This window comes from Lissotriton helveticus, chromosome 6 (assembly GCF_964261635.1).
Source record: "Lissotriton helveticus chromosome 6, aLisHel1.1, whole genome shotgun sequence".
In the NCBI taxonomy this organism is placed as follows: Eukaryota; Metazoa; Chordata; class Amphibia; order Caudata; family Salamandridae; genus Lissotriton; species Lissotriton helveticus.
The window spans coordinates 1,680,969,777-1,680,986,211 of NC_136067.1; positions in this window are offsets into that span (position 1 = coordinate 1,680,969,777).

The window sequence follows — 16,435 nt, forward strand, 5'->3', positions numbered from 1 at the left end:
GAGGCACCTATCACTGTAGCGCTTCCTGCCACTGGCTGCACAAGCGGAGGCATATGTTCGACTGCAATGGAAACTTAGCGTTACCGTCTATGCACAGCTCAACTGGACAGGTAAAAAACGAGTTTTAAAATACATTTGCCTTGCCTATTCTAACCATTGCAGACATTCTATTTCATCCCCGGACAACGTCGGGACAGGCAGCTAGTTATATAATAAAACAAAAACACTGGTGCTGAAAGGAACTAGTTTGTGTTCATATGTACTCTTTGTGAGAGAGCAAAGCACAGTCACTGAGAGTGAAGTTAACCAGTGGTGTAAGTATACTGACCCAGTCCCCCATGCTATATGCTGTATTGGACAGAAGCAAAATGTGAATGACTCAAAAACAGACCAATTGATGAGAGAGGTAGCTATAAGTCCCTATACGTAAGTATATTATACATATTATTGTTAAATCAAAAAAGGCCAGATGTAAACTTTTCCCGGCGGGCAACACTGGATCTCAGCTGCAGGGTGGATAGACACTGCATCAATATGTTTATGAATGATAAAAAGCTTTGAAGGTAATGCACAGACTTAAATATAGTCCTCATGGCCAATGTAGTGATTTAAGAGAGGCAGAGACAGTAACAAGGGTGCAAATGCTAGCAGATAAGCTGCATTCTGAATGCTCTGGAGTCTCTGACGGACATATAAGGGTTCCCCTAAAGGAAGAGCAATAAAAGTGTTCACTTGACTCAAGATGGTAGACTGAATCACTGTACAATGTGACTTGGAAAGTAGAGGGAGAATCCCAAAGGTTTTCAGTAGGAAAAAAGGAAAGCTTTTTTACCTGCCGAGTAAAGGAACAAGCATTTGCAATGCAAAAGGTCTCGAATTTGTTAAAGTTAGAGCAGTTGGTGTTGAAAATGTTTACCTTTGTTTTTTTATTTGCAGTGGAGTTCTTATATTTGCATAGCACTATTGCCAATGGCAAGTAAAAAACATTGTCATTTTCAACAGCTCTAACTTTAACAAATGTAAGACCTATTGCATTGCAAATGCGAGACCTATTGCATTGCAAATGCTTGTTTTCTGAGAGACAAGGCGCGTATAATGAGATAATTAGGACCACTAGTCCCAGACTTCAAAGAATGAGTCTGGATTGGGTGAGCTGCTCATGAGAGCTCTGTTCAGGTGAGCAGGTAAAGGGTTGCCCGGGATGTGGATGAAGTGCAGTGGGCGAAGTACATATTTCTTTCTGGACTGTTCTTCAGTGACCAGAACATGGGGAAGGCTGGTTTGTCTGATGGTAGTCTTGTGTGGCCTAAAGGTAAGGGCAAGCACAGCCTTTTTTTGCTCATGCGTAGGGTAGACTTGTAGGCTTGCTATAATATTGGATATTAGGAAACTACAAGCCCCAGCATGCATTGTGCTGGAGAGTGAAAAATTAAGACTGGACGAAAGTCATCCGCACTACATGTGCGAGATGACAGGTGTGCATGCCCCAAGTTAGTTTCACCAACAGCCTTCCATCTCACACCAATATCTCCATGAGTAAGGGCGTCTCCTCAGGGGGGGATTGTGGGAGCAAGAGGCGTTGCTGTTCTCGCATCGTGAGAATGAAGTTGTTCTCGCTGGCAGTACTACGTGGCGCCTATGCAAAATATTACATGGCGCCGAAATGCAAAATGATCCAACATTGATGCACTGTAGGAAGTGACACCCGTTTGCATTCTCACTGCGCGCTTTATGTTCACATGTGCTGCTGTTCATGATACAGCTGGTGAGTGTGATAGAATCTTGCACCACAGCCTAAGCTACTACTGATTTGTGTGAGATGGAGGCTTGCAGTGCTGACCATGCTACTGCTGAGGCGTGAGAGATAGAAGCTTTTGCTCCTGCCCATGCTACATCTGGTGTGTGTGATAGAGTGTGTGTGATAGAAGCTTGCTCCGCGGCCTTTGCTGCGACTGATTTGTGTGAGATGGAAGCTTGCACTGCTGTCCATGCCAGTTTGTGAGATGGACGCTTGTGCTGCTGTCCATGCTACAGCTGGTGTGTGTGATAGAAGCTTGCACCGCTGCCACTAGTATAACAATATCCCACGCGGTGCAGGGGTCCCCAAGGTCCAGGGGGCCCACTCACCACAAATAACCAGCAGTGCCGTCTGCTCCTCGGCAGCCGATGGAAGGAGCTTGCGCCCTCATCCTTCCGGGGAGGCGGGTACGTGGCCTGCAGCACCAGCTGTTTTGAGTGTTTGATGTCAGGGCTGGTGAGTAGCTGTGACGTCAACTTGCTGTATGTCTTCCCCAGGTGATACTTGTACTGGGCGCAGAAGCCTCCATATCTACGTCTCAAGGAGACACCACAGTCTGAGTACCACTTCTTAGACTTAACTTTCAACCATAGTTAGATACATGTAAAGAAACACAAATCAGACACACATACATTTGGTTCCCATCTCTGACCATTGACACTTTACCTGTACTGTCTGACCTAGGTACAACATTAATACCGCAAAGGACTAACTCCTGTGTTCCGAATTGATTTATTCGAGCTTCTTAGAGCCCAGCAGCGGTCTCAGCCTTATATATCATTGGTGCAGCAGGTGCAGTGGCACTGGATCCATGGCCTTTGAGATGTCCACTCCTCATGTATCAAAGTCCTTTACAATCTACCTGCTTGTATAGGAACCCATGGCCCCCTTGATGTACATCGGGTTGCCAGGGGTAAGTGAAATCAGGCAGTTTTATAAAAATGTAATGAAATTATGCTTTTACAGTGAAATGGGGTTTGCCGGTACCTCATGAGACCTTTTTCAGATAAGCTTGCACTTCACATAAAAGTCTCGCGAAATACCGGCAGAATGGAGACATCATTACATGTCTCTCGGTGAGACATTTTCTGCGTGAACCCTTCTCCAGCATGTAGAAAATTATTCACAATTTGGAAATGCAAAGTTTTGAGAAATTTAGCAAATTTACTTTAACGCAAATTTCAGGAACTACGTGTATTTCGCCAGAATAATTAAAATTAAAATTAAACTAGGAACAGCTGAAGGAAATGAGTGGTGCGAGCAGCCCGCCTCGCTTTCCTTCTTTCATTTAGTTGTTTCCCTGTGAAATGGATCCAAAAAAGAAGAAGCCCGTGAGTGGTGCGTGCTCGCGCGCCACAGCAAGACATGTGGTTTCAATTATTGCGCCCGTGTCTGGGCACGATAATTGAAACCACATGACAGCGGTGCGCATAATAGGCCATGGGCGGAGCAATGCACCCGCCTTTGACCAATTGCGTGTTGTCAAAAGAGGTACGCAAAGGCCATTAACTTGGGCCAAAAGAAAAAGCATACGGACGAGCTTGTGCAATTCCTAAGTCCGTTTCCAAACCCCCTACATGAGGTCTCTCACTGCGCGAGCAATGCTGCACACTGCAACGCTAGGCGCGAGACCTAAAAAGGACACCCAGACACAGGCATTGGTTAAGTGGTAAGAAGGGCCAGACAAATGTAACAGTTTAAGGCCTAGTCTTTCTTGAGAAGACAATCTTGGTTCTATCTGCCTATAGTTTCAGAGACTATTTCCTTATCCAATCTGCCACCGAAAACATGCAGTGAAACAAGAATCTCAGTATCATCAGCATAAGTCATTATGTTGAAACCAGCCAAATGAATCACTTTATTCAAAGAACAAACAAATACGTTAACAAGGGTTGGACTAAACCCTGAGGGACTCCATGGGAAACTACTTCAATGTACAAATGATAAGGAGCAAGATAGACAGACAGTCTGGAAACTGTTGGACAGATAAGACCTAATCCTCCAACCTAGAGCTTTCACTGCCTTTTCATATAACTTGAGACATCAGGCATTACACCAGGTATTACCTCAAGGAGGTGGTCAAAATCTTTCTTGCCTTCAGCTCCTATTCAATTAAAAAAGCGCTTTTTCCATGTAGCTTCTTTTTTTTGCCATAAATAGTCCCTAACGAGTTCTCAAACTTTACAAAACACTTCCGTTCCTTCACCAGTTTGCCAGGATTCAGCAGAACAAACAGCTGCTGCACTAACATTTGCCTTCGAAGAAAATTCAAATGAAATGCATATTTTTTTTAAATAAAATAATCTGCAATAAATGAAGTTAAAACACAAAAATGCGGTGAAACCAGCAAGCCACGTTCCAAGATACCAAATGCAGTACTTAGGTACACTTTAATGATATGTCTTCTGAAGCAATAAACACACAAAACAATGTTGTAGCAAACGCAGTGCAATCTGCCAGAGACAGTGGGGTCTATTCACAAAGGTAAACTTACATGTGAGCAAATCTACACATGTAAGTTTACTCTTCCACTTTTGAGTATTCATCATGTTTAAGTTTCAAGTTATTTGTTCCACACAAAAGAGGTGTGAGGGTCATATAGGTTTAGACTCTACCACCCCAGACCCCCAGGAATCTCAAATGTACACACACAGAGGGGGTGTATAGAGTAGACCACACAAACAAAACACAAAACACAAACACCCCAATCAGGCAAATTGCTCTGTTTGGAAAAACTGCCCTCACTCACATACCGAAGTATGTGACATGCTTCATCATTGGGCCTGCTTACAATACGCCCTGGTGTAGCCACACTCAGGGCGGAGCATAAGGGAGGGGGAAAAAATAATAATAAATTCCACTTAACAGGACGTACAACCAGAGTAGTTCAACATAATACAACACATAACATGAATAGCGGTGAAAGCCGTGCAAGCACCCAGTGACCAAAACTGTAAGTGCGACCAAAAGTGCAGTTCAAGAGAAGTGCTTAAAACTGATTAGGGGTGCCAACCAAACAAGTATCTGTATTAAACTTTCCTTGGTACCCCTATCAGGATTAAAAATAGGAAAGGGATGGGAAATGCCTTAAGGAGAAAATTAGGAATCTCAAGGCTTCCCTCTATCCACTGCTAAAGTCAACATGTTTCGACCGTTTCTTGTGTGCCTCTATAGGTCACTCCGGTCTTCTTCAGGACTGTCGCAATCAGTGCCACTCTGGGTCCTCCCGTAATTCGGATGATGGATCCCAAGGAACATGCAGGTCTGCTAGATCCGTACCCATCCTAAGTTATGTGTGGAGACTGATCCCTGTAGTGCGGGAATACATTCACTGCAAGAACACGAGGGGAGATGATAGAAACAACCAATTAAACGTCTACTCTCTTCCTGTCCATCTACTATTATCGAGCCTCCTTAAAATAAGCCTACGTCAAACGATTACTGGTTAGGCAATGTATCAAAGCACCTGCTCATGGTCCGCTGCCCATTGCTGGGACATGCCCCCTGGTTATATGAAGCGAACACAACTGTTCGTCCGTTGCCTCAAGGTTTTCAACATCAACACCACCGTATGCATTAACGCATCTTCTGGACCCCCCCTCTCTATGTGCACGAGGGCCCACCTACACACTCATATCTTGCATCATAAATTAATTGACTGTCAAAATTCTCATTAATGTGTTCTCCCGTTTCGCTTACTCACCGAGTTTATAAGATCCATAAACCCGAACTGGTGTCCGGCAGGGAGATGGCCAGAGAACACAACCTGTAATACAGTAATACGGGTGGAGGTGTTACGTTTTGTTCTCCCGTATCCCGAGGCACACCAAAGATCTAATGCGCACTCCATGTATCGAGCGCTCAGGTGCCGCCCTCGGGTACCTTCTATTGAATGCTGCCCATGTATTTACCCCTTGAGCCCCCTCCTTACTGTTCCGTAGGCACACCGTCTCCTGATAGCCTGCAATCCGTGACACCACGCAGTTGGTAGGCGCGGTGTCGGTGTTCTTAAAGCCATCTACAGAGTTCCGCGACCCATGTGACCACATCGTCTCTGTCCTGACATGGCGCGCTCTGCCCGTGCAACGTATTCAGGATCATGGGAAATGTAGTTAACAGGAGCGGGTCGGCTAACTTTGACGGTTCTAGCCACCTATGTGTCATTATCTGCATTGCTGAATAAATTATGGGCTAGGGTCACAAAACATTATAAGTAATGTCAAGTGTTCACGATGATAGCAGCAGTGCGAGAGGCAATGATTTTACCGCTAGGTGCTCAATTAGCTGAGTCCCGTTCGGTTATCTTCCTTAAATACATATCTCACTCTCTCGTTCCAAAGTCCTCATCTATAATAATAATAATGATGATATTAGCCTCCTGATGGTCGCTTAAATGCTGCCATCATGCTGATGTATGGATTGTAAATATTGGCCCTTTACCCCCTGTAGATTATATATCATAGAGTACCTAGGTAATTAATAGACCTCCGGAACTAAAAGGGTAGGACCTTGGATGTTTTCAGTGTCATCTAAAGATGGGCATAACATGCCAAGGACTCACTCACACTCCTGCTATGTCCAGGTGGGAACATGCTATTTGCAGTCTCATTCATCTGCAAGTATCTATTGTCTGCTTAATGACTGCCATGGATGTCCCACCACATGGCTCCTCAGGCGATACACCCATCTTTGCTCCCGCCGGAGTAGGAGCCTCTGATCCTCTGCTTGATGTCTACCCAATTGGACCCTTTCTATCACGGTCCATCTTAGGTCTTCTAAGCTGCTCCAGCCTCCTGGAAATGTGCTCTAAGTTTTGTGTTGGTTTTCCCACACCTTATCGTGCTCCGATGTTCCGTTATTCTCACACGCACCTTTCTACTCGTCATCCCCACGTAAATTTTTTGACATGGGCATGTTAACAGGTAGATAACTCCCTGGGAGTTGCAATTGATGTGGGATCTCTGCTCCCAGGGAGTGCGGAGACCCAGCTCTATAGATTTAGAGTTACTCGTGAGGTGACACACACTGCACGAGCCGCACTGTGTGTGGCCCGTTAGTCTAGGTAGGCCTGGCAATATAGTAGTTTCCCTTCCTCCACCCAGATCCCTGGGTCTAGTGTGTATGAGAAGATCCTTCGGATTTTGGCTGCGTCTGAAGGAAAAGAGAGGTGTTTCAATATTCATGCCTCCTGTATTAAGTATCTTCCAATTTTGTAAAACTAGGTGTTTTATTTGTTGGGATGCAGTGTTGAAAGTTGACACAAATACTGGGTTTTTCGTCTGAGGTCTTGTGGCTTTGGAGAGTAGCGCATCACGGTTTGCATTTAGTGCTCTTTTCTTGGCCCTCTTGATCACCTTCGATGGGTATCCCCGCTGCTGTAATTTACGCGTCAGGGCCTCTGATTCCGTCACAAAGTCATTCCTATCTGAGCAATTCCGGCGGAACCGGAAGAATTGACCCACTGGTAAATTCTCCCGTAGAGAGCGAGGATGGAAGCTTTCAAATGCCAATAAGCCATTTTTGTCCGTCGGTTTGTGGAATACCTTGGTCTTCAGGATGCCATTGCAAGGTTCTATCACCAAGTCCAAGAATGGTAGGTGGGTCTTGGTGACGGTCGAGGTGAAATGGAGGAACGGATTCTGGGCATTCAGCCACTCTAGAAATCGATCAACAGATGTTCTCTCGCCCCTCCAAATCACCGAGACGTCATCGATATACCGACGCCATAATCTTAGATTACTTGCCTAAGGTCCATTGGTGTCCAGGACTGTCACTTGCTCAAACGCCCCTACGTATAGTCCTGCTAGACTACGGGCGAAAACACTCCCCATCGATGTTCCATGGGTTTTGAGATACAGCCCGCCTTCGATCTTGAGGAAGTTTTTTGTGAGGGCTATCTCTACCAGGTGTAGAATGAAGGCCTGAGGTGTTTCATAGGGCCATTCGCCCTCAAAAAGTAAATTTTCCAGGACCCTGAGAGTTTCCAGCTGCGGAATGTTCGTATAAAGAGCCTCTATGTCGAGCCCTATCAGAAACTCTTCATCCGGGTTGAAAGGCATGTCCTTTATCAAGTTTAGAACGTCCAGGGTGTCCCTCAAATAGGTTGGTAATTTTTGAACCATCGGCTTCAGGTAGAAATCACAGAACTCCGAGAGGGGTGCCAGCAGGGACCCCATCACAGACACAATAGGTCTACCGGGAGGGGGTCTGCTTTGTGGATCTTCGGTAAGGCATAGAAATACGGAGTCCTTGGTTGTTTGTTAACAAGGAACTCCGCTTCCTGTTGCATGATCCAGTCGTTGGTTCTCGCCTTTTCCACCATTATCGTGATTTCTCTTGTGATCTCCTTCGTAGGATCTTCCCTCAATTTCAGGTAAGTTCTGGAGTCGGCTAATAGACGGAGGCATTCACGACGATAGGTCTCAACGTCCATAACAACTGTCGCCCCGCCCTTATCAGCGGGCTTCAGGATGATTGCTGTATTAGACCCTAGTTCCTTCAGAGCTTCTAAGTGTCAAGTTACTCACAAGTGCCAGATACCTATCTTGTACTATATTTTCTGCAATAAAAACATGTTGATAAAATGTAAATTATTTTTCAGAAATTTAGATTATAAAAACACTCCCACCCAAAGTAAAAAAATACATATATTTCTTATTACATACTAAAAGTTATTATAAGTGATGTACAGAATTAATTGAAAGCAATTTAATTATATATTTAATCAATAATGAATGTTACATTCGTTTTTAAAATAAAAAATATGCATTTAAATATGTTAAAATAAAGTAAAACGTGATTTCTTTTTAGATTTTTTTTACATTTCATTTCATCAAATGTATTCATATTTGTAACTAGTGTAACTCATTTAATTTAACAGTATTTCCTATGGGGTTTTATTTCAAGTCCCTACTTCCATTATTTTCTAAGGGAGGGTGTTGCAGGACCAGTGGTTGGCCATTGGTGGTACGGAACTTACTCCACCTCGGACTACATTTACAACTGTTTTGTGTTGTTTTTGGCTGTAATAACTTTAGAAGTGAAGTTTTGTGGGTGGGAGCACTTCCCTCCCTAAAGTCCCTCTTATTTCTTCCTTAACCCCTCATTAGTCCTCCCTGAACCCCTCCCACTTTGTAGTAGGTATTCCCATTTTCCAGCTACTCCCCTCTGTCCACCTTATATTTACTACTAAAATGAATACTTACATCTGCGAGGAGACCTTCTGGTTGGGACAGAGATCCCTGTACAGAAAAAGACACAAAAATGCAAAGGGGGCACCTCCGCACGTAGGTTTGTGATAGCCTTTTGAAGTATGTTAGAAATACTAACATCCTACAAAAAGCAGTTCGTGAATAGGCCCCCAGAATTTTCTCTTGAAAAAAGCCTGCACCCAAAAGTAATGCTAACATATCTAGATTTAATTCTAGATGAAGTACAGGAACTTTTGTGGGCCAATACTCCCGAAAGATCTCCATATTTTTATGAAACTCCTCAAACCGTGTGTACCTTTTTGCATGGAGAGATGCTTACGTTGTAAAGTGAATGCTTTCCTGTCTGACATTAATTAAGGTCTACTGGGTTAGGCAGATTACATTGCAGCTGCACATCATGGCTACTGCCTGACCCAGTATTATGGCAACCTCGATTTCCATGGCTAGTAAGTAGCAGGGCTGCAATTCCAGTTTATACTATGAATGGGTTGTTTTTTGCCACATTCCAACTAAGCAGAACCTTCGGCTGTAACTGCCAATTTTTTCACTGCGGAAAGTGGACATAGAGAAACGCAATCGCTTTTTGCTCCTACCAATGTGTACCTCCTCAGATGGCAAACTTCAAAACATGAAAAGGAACTGGCTGGTAATGGTTTGTGCTGAAGTGATGTAGTGACACCGCAAAAAAACTGAACTGGCATGTGGTGAACTCTTGCAGGCGTTTCACTTCCACATGTCCTTATACTGTACGATTCATGAATTGGACATGAGTGCAAAAGAAATTTGATAAGAACCAAAAGCCCACACACATCTTAGTGATCTCTCTGAGCTGGAGGAACAATTGACAATGCAGGTCCTGAACTTAGAGTCCACCAACGTAGTCAAATTAACACAAAACTGAAGAGGGGATTCTTAAACCTCAATCTCTTAGTATAGTCATTCAAAAAGGATCCTCCACTGATCGTATGGACCTTTGGTTGTCGACTTGAAATATAAGAAACAAGTTAACATCAGCAATACATGTCAATTACAGTGAAATCAATATGACTCCACAAGGATGACAGAGAGGATGGTGTCCAAACCATAGGGGTTTATTAACAAATGTAGTCAAGGTTACAATGCAATCAATAATCAGCAAGTTACTTTATACAATAAGAATTTACATTCAAATGATCATGCATTATGAATTTGTATATTGTCAGGAAAAAGATGCAAAATATAACGAAATAAAGAAGACAGAATATTAGGTAAACAGGTTCCATAAAGGAACTTCCTTATTCTAAATAGGTATTGAAAGGGGAACAGGGGATTTCTAAGAGGAAGGTGTCAACAGCAAATGAACCAAGTTTAATGTTCAGGGGATACGTACAAGATCTGGTTACAAGTTAGGCCAACTTTAGAAAAATATGGTTTCCAAGCAATTGCAGTCAGCATGAGTAAATGCACTGATTACATATCAATGCTATATCTGTGATTCTCCTCTCAGGCAAATACAAACACCTGCTATATTTGATAAAAAATAATAGCATAGGGATTAATAGGGTTAAGCACAGATTGAGTATAATGTGCATATAAATACGTGGAACACTAAATTATTTGGCTTCACACAGCACGACACAGCATATTTACGGATGCCAATCAGCGTAGAAGAAAAGAATGTACATGTAAGAACTATACAAGGGATCTAACAGTCTAAATAATATTTGTGATCACCGCAAATGGGTTCCTAAGGAGAATGTGAAAATGTGTCATGTAGAGATGGAGAAAAGTGAAAAAGGTTGGGAGATCGAGTTTAATTTAGAAAAGCATATGTGAAGGGAGTGTGTGAATGGGAGGGAGTGGGAAGGGTACTATTTTTAATCTATTTTTAATATTGACCTGTTTTTTATTTATTGTTTTATTGACTCGTGCTCTCTTGTATGTATTTTACTTGCACTTTTATGGTCTTTGACCGAAATAAAGTTATCTATGATGGTACTATTTCTATATATTGTGTCCGAAAGGTTTTGATATCCTTGTGATCGGTCACGTTAGTGTTCCTTCCAGGATAGAGGAGTACAGCGCAGATGGGGGAGGAGGGGGGTGGGGTGGAGAGGTAGGGCAGTTGACAGCAACCTACTGTGCTGAATATACACCAGAGTAATGATCATTTAGGCATGATTGCGATCTTGGCACAGAACACAGTATAATTCTTTTTTTCTTTTTCTTTTGCAAAAATATAATAAAGCACAAGTTCTAGAAAAAAAATTGGTAAAGAGTGGACATTTCTTGTGGGGTATTGCTGTACTTAGAGATTAGATCGCTCTTCCCTGGTGTTTGTATGATACAGTCAATCACCGAATCTGTATTTTAAAATGAAACTGAATTCTGTAAGATCCCCAGATCAGAATGTGCATCTTATGTTAACACAACTGAATAGACACGGTATCTCTTCATTGAGAACCACTGAAGTGTATTCGTAAAACTAGTATGACTAGTACGTATATACATTACGCAACCTCTCTGGTTTTGTGACGTCATAATAAGCAGACACTGACGCAAGAAAAGCAGATCAGATCAAAATCAGATGTAACGGCGTGTTACAGACTATGAGGCAAAAAAAAGTGGACACAGCCAGCATGAGGTACAGAGAAAAGGACACAAACGGAGACAGCAGAGAGCACTGAAAATACATATTCGTAAGCAATTGGAAGATGTTCCGATGTCGGGAAAGTGGACTCGAGAGCGAACTAAAAAGATGGCAGGTGCTCAAAGTATATCCATGAATACACGAACATTTAGAAAAGGTACGAGTTTATTGTTCAACACCAGCCCAAGTATAGCTGTTTATACTAATAACAAAGTTATAAAATTGACAATTCCAGTTTGGTACAAATCAGTTGTAATTACATGAAACCTGTGGCTTAATAAACATTTGAAGATTATTAATATTAATGTCACTTTACATTTGGGGAATATTTGGCAGACTTTTAATCGAGATGAAATAGATATACGCTCTTTCCCCTCGTTCACAGTAGCTATTCACAAATTTATGTATCACTCTCGAAACCTTTGTTGAATAATTTAGTGTAAACTGAAGTGGGGGAGTCATACTTTCTGATTAAGCTCCAGTCTTCATTGAAACTGATCGATATTCGCAGAATGCATCAGGGGAGAGACGGTCGAGGCACAGCTTTCTTTATCAAATTATTAGAAATTTGTGAAGAATGTGTGTGAACATAAACATTTTTGGAAAACAAATGAAATCTCTCTAGTCCAGGCTTTTCCAATGACTAGCTGTCTGGAAACACTCCAGCTACGTGTAAGTAGCTCTTCTGTGTCCAGTCCAGCCTAATAAGGTAGAAGGGTTTGCTTGGCTGAATTAATGTATGTATATCAATTTGAAAAGTGTGTTTTCTAGATTTAAATGTGTGTACAGAACTCATAAGCCGATACTTGGGGGAAAAAGTATTGAATTTCCAAAATAAATTTGAAGCTGATATTTTGGTGATAAATCATGTGGCATTGGGGAGACTTATTAATTTGTAGTTCTAGGGGATTTCCAGTTAACATAAGTAGCTCTTAATACAGAAAAGGTTAGAGACCTCTGCTCTGGTTCATACAATTACAGTTTTTAAATTGACAAAGTACTTTTGTAAGGGGAATTGAGGTATGTTGTTTCTCTGATAAGAACATACACTAAAACAAGCATTGGCAAAGCCAATAGGTCTCGCTTATTCTTTGTTGTTAAAGCAGTAATAACAGGTGCTGCAATTTACCTAGCCTAATACAGAGATCGTATGTTGTAGCCTTGGAAGAGGTGTGTTGGTTATCTTCGTATTGTACGCTATTGTAATTTTATTTATATAGTGCATTATTGGGCCGTGCACCATGAAGAAGTACTTTGTCAGACATGTGTTGTATTTGCAGTGGGCCTATATGGGAAACATTTGGATATTTTGCTTGAGGGACCAGAGTGGTGGTCTTGGCCAGTCTTGGGTCGCCCAGCTTAGTGATCTGATGGAGGAATAATAAGAGAATTAGGCACTTTCAGATCAAGATTAGGTGGCAGAAATAATTAATATTGTTTCTGACCATTTCTATGCAGGAATTGCAGGTCTCGTTTCCCTTTTTCTCCCATCGCTGCAGTTTAGCCTGTTGATGAGAAATGGCCAGTTTTTAAATGTCTTGAACTTGATTGTAGAATGCACCCCGGCATGCACATTTTGCATAGAACTCCAGGGGTTATCTTGCAGAGTATCTTGTTGTCCGCTGGCCCCTTGCCATCCAAAGTATTTGGGGAGTGTATAGGTCCCTGTTAGACCTGACAGCCTTAGGATGGTCTTCGCTCCAACTTTTTGCCTTTCTCCTCGACTTTTTCTGATCTCGGTTTTGCTGGCCTTAGGACTCTGAGCACTTTACCACTGTTAACCAGTGCTAAAGTGCATGTACTTTCTCCCTAAACATGGTAATAGTGTCTCATCCCCAATTGGCATATTTAATTTACTTTTGAGTCCCTATTAAAGTGCACTATATGTGACCTGGACTGTAAATTAAATGCTACTAGTGGGCCTGCAGCACTTATTGTGCCACCCACTTAAGTAGCCCTCTAACCATGGCCTTCCATTTCGACCTGGCAAGATACACCTCTTGCTAGAACCAAACCATCCCTTTTTATTCATATAAGTCAGCATTAAGGTAGGCCCTGGACAGCTCAGAGAGCAGGGTGCAATGTATTTAAAAGGTAGGACATGTACTTTTAAGTTTTACTTACCCTGCTAGTGAAAACTCTCAAATTCCTTTTTCAATACTTCAAGGCCCATCTCTCCCATAGGATAACATTGGAATTACATTATTCAATTTTATAAGTGTAATTCCCAATTGTGATCGCCCCTGTTGCGTGGATCAGAACCGGTGCATCACTCCTGTTGCATGGATCAGAACAGGCGCATCGCTCCTATTACATGTACCAGAACCGGTGCATCACCTCTGCTTCATGGATCAGCTGCAATGCATTGCCTTCGGAACCACCACTGCACAGCAATTTCCCGGTGTAAGGTCTTTGATGACGATTCTCTGCATTAGAGCTCTTTGCTCATCAGAGCCGACGCATCACCGCTGCTGCGCAGATCTGGACCGGTGCATTGCCACCACTGCGTGAATCGACACCGCCACATCACGTCGGCTGCACCCCGCATCTTCGACGTCGATGCAGCCAGTATCAAATTACTTTTGTTCAGCGGGCCTCACTGGGTCCCTGTATCTGGCCCGTGCTACATTGTGTTAGGCTTGAACTTTTTACTTTGTCCCAGTCCGGCGTGAACAGATATCCCATGTAAGCGCTTATTGCTTAGACGCGCTATTTTACAGTTTATTCTTTAAAAATTCATAACTGAAGTTCTACGTATTGGATTTTTGTCATGTTGGTCTTTTTGTATTTATTAAATTATGTTCTATTATTCTAACTTGGTGTGGAACCTTTTTGTGTGGTGTTTTCACTGTTTTCTGTTTGAAGTGTAGCACAAATACTTTACGCCTTGGTTCCAAGTTAAGCCTGACTGCTCTGTGCCAAGCTACCAGAGGGTGACCACAGGTTAATTTAGGGTTGGCCTGCTTCTTACCCTGACTAGGATTGTGGTTGCTGCCTGATGTGGGCTCATAATCTACTCATACAACAGCAAACTAATTTCTAACAGTCCCCTAGCTCTTACAGTGAAAGAAGCTGTATTCTTGCATCCACTTGTTCTTGTTTTGTTTTCAGGTCTGGTGTTTGTCTTTCAAAACTGCTGCTTACAAACTTAGGGGCCGATTACGATGGCGGGCGCCCAAAGTCCGCCCGTCATCGTGGTGCAAGCGGGACCGACCGCCATAGGTGTGGCGGTCCCGCACGACAAATTAGGATGCGTTCGCCACACTGGCGGGCACATCCAAAATGTTTACATTGTGGCGCGTGGCAGCACACGCCACAATGTAAAAAAACATGTTTTACATTTGAATGTACAACATGGCAGGAACCGTGCGGTGCCTGCCACCTTGTACATGCAAATGTAGGGGGGTACCATAGGTACCCCCCACGTGCAGCACCCCACCCCCCATCACCCTGGGGGCCCGCAACGGGCTCCCAAAGGCATTTTCCGCCTGTCTTTTTGTGGCAGAAACTCCGCCGCAAAAGAAAGGCATTCTAATACCCATGGCGGTGCCTGCATGGCACCGCCTCCATTAACCACCTGTACCTGGTCCCGCAAGGCAGCCGGAACAGGCCCGCCTTGCGGGACCACCGTCCGCCGCGGTACCTTTTCCCTTCCCACCCCCATCCTAATATGGCAGTGGGAATTTTAAGGTCGATGGCGGTGAATCCGCGACCGCCGGGCTGGCTGGCCTCACCGCCGGCCCGGCGGTCGCGGATTCACCGCCATCATAATTGGCCCCTTAGTATCTACTATGTAGAATCTTTACCCTGTTGGAAACTTTTTTGCTGAACCAAAAAACATGCGCTGAACATACTGGACACAAGCCATCAACTGCTACCTGGACACAGAGTTAGTCCTGATTGCAGACATTTATAAAGTGTTGAATACCCCTACACACCTTTGATGCATTAGGAGCACATGGGTTTTGTAAAGACTTACATCCTTTAGCTGGACACAGGCTGTACAAAATAGACAAAACAAGTAATATGGTAGTTACTCGCCAATTCGTAAATTATTAAACAAACACTCTCATTGGATGATGTCATCAGTGATGTCATAAATGATGTAACTTGAAAATAATTTGAAATGTCATAATGTCATGGAGATGGGCTTTGCCTTTACACTGTGTTAAGTTAGCATGAGCTTATTAGAAGTTTAAATGCCATTTTTCCTCTGCTGCTTTTGCACACGGCACACAATATTATAAATGTTTAGAGTCTAGCAGAATATTTTGCTTCACACGAGCATAATATGTTTTCCTATAGTATCAGCCTTGCTTGGTAAGCTATGTCTGAACAGTGAGTGGTTATTTCAACACAGTGGTTGTTGTTCGGTCTGATCAGCGCACGTCCTAGACATAACACATATGCAGCTGTGGCCACCTCTGATTTTGGCGCGTTTAATAATGCACTGCGCAGAGCATGCACACACAGTTGGAGAACATTCGCATGCAGAGAGCTGGTGTAGAAAATTATGTGATACCTTTCTACTAGGACCAGAGGTATGGGGCCATCCTTGTAAACCCAAAGAGACCTTCTGTAGATGTAATATAATATACTAGCAAGGGATGGAAAGATTGAGGTGCAATTTAGCCTTCTTCCCTTTAGCATTTTAACATGCTTTCTCCCTTTGTACTTTATGGAATAGTAACTATGCTGATAACCTTGTTGCTTTTAATACGTTTGCTTGTATTAGCTAAGATACTGCGCTTGAGAACACGGCATTAGAAATAAATATTACAAACTTGCACGTGTCTT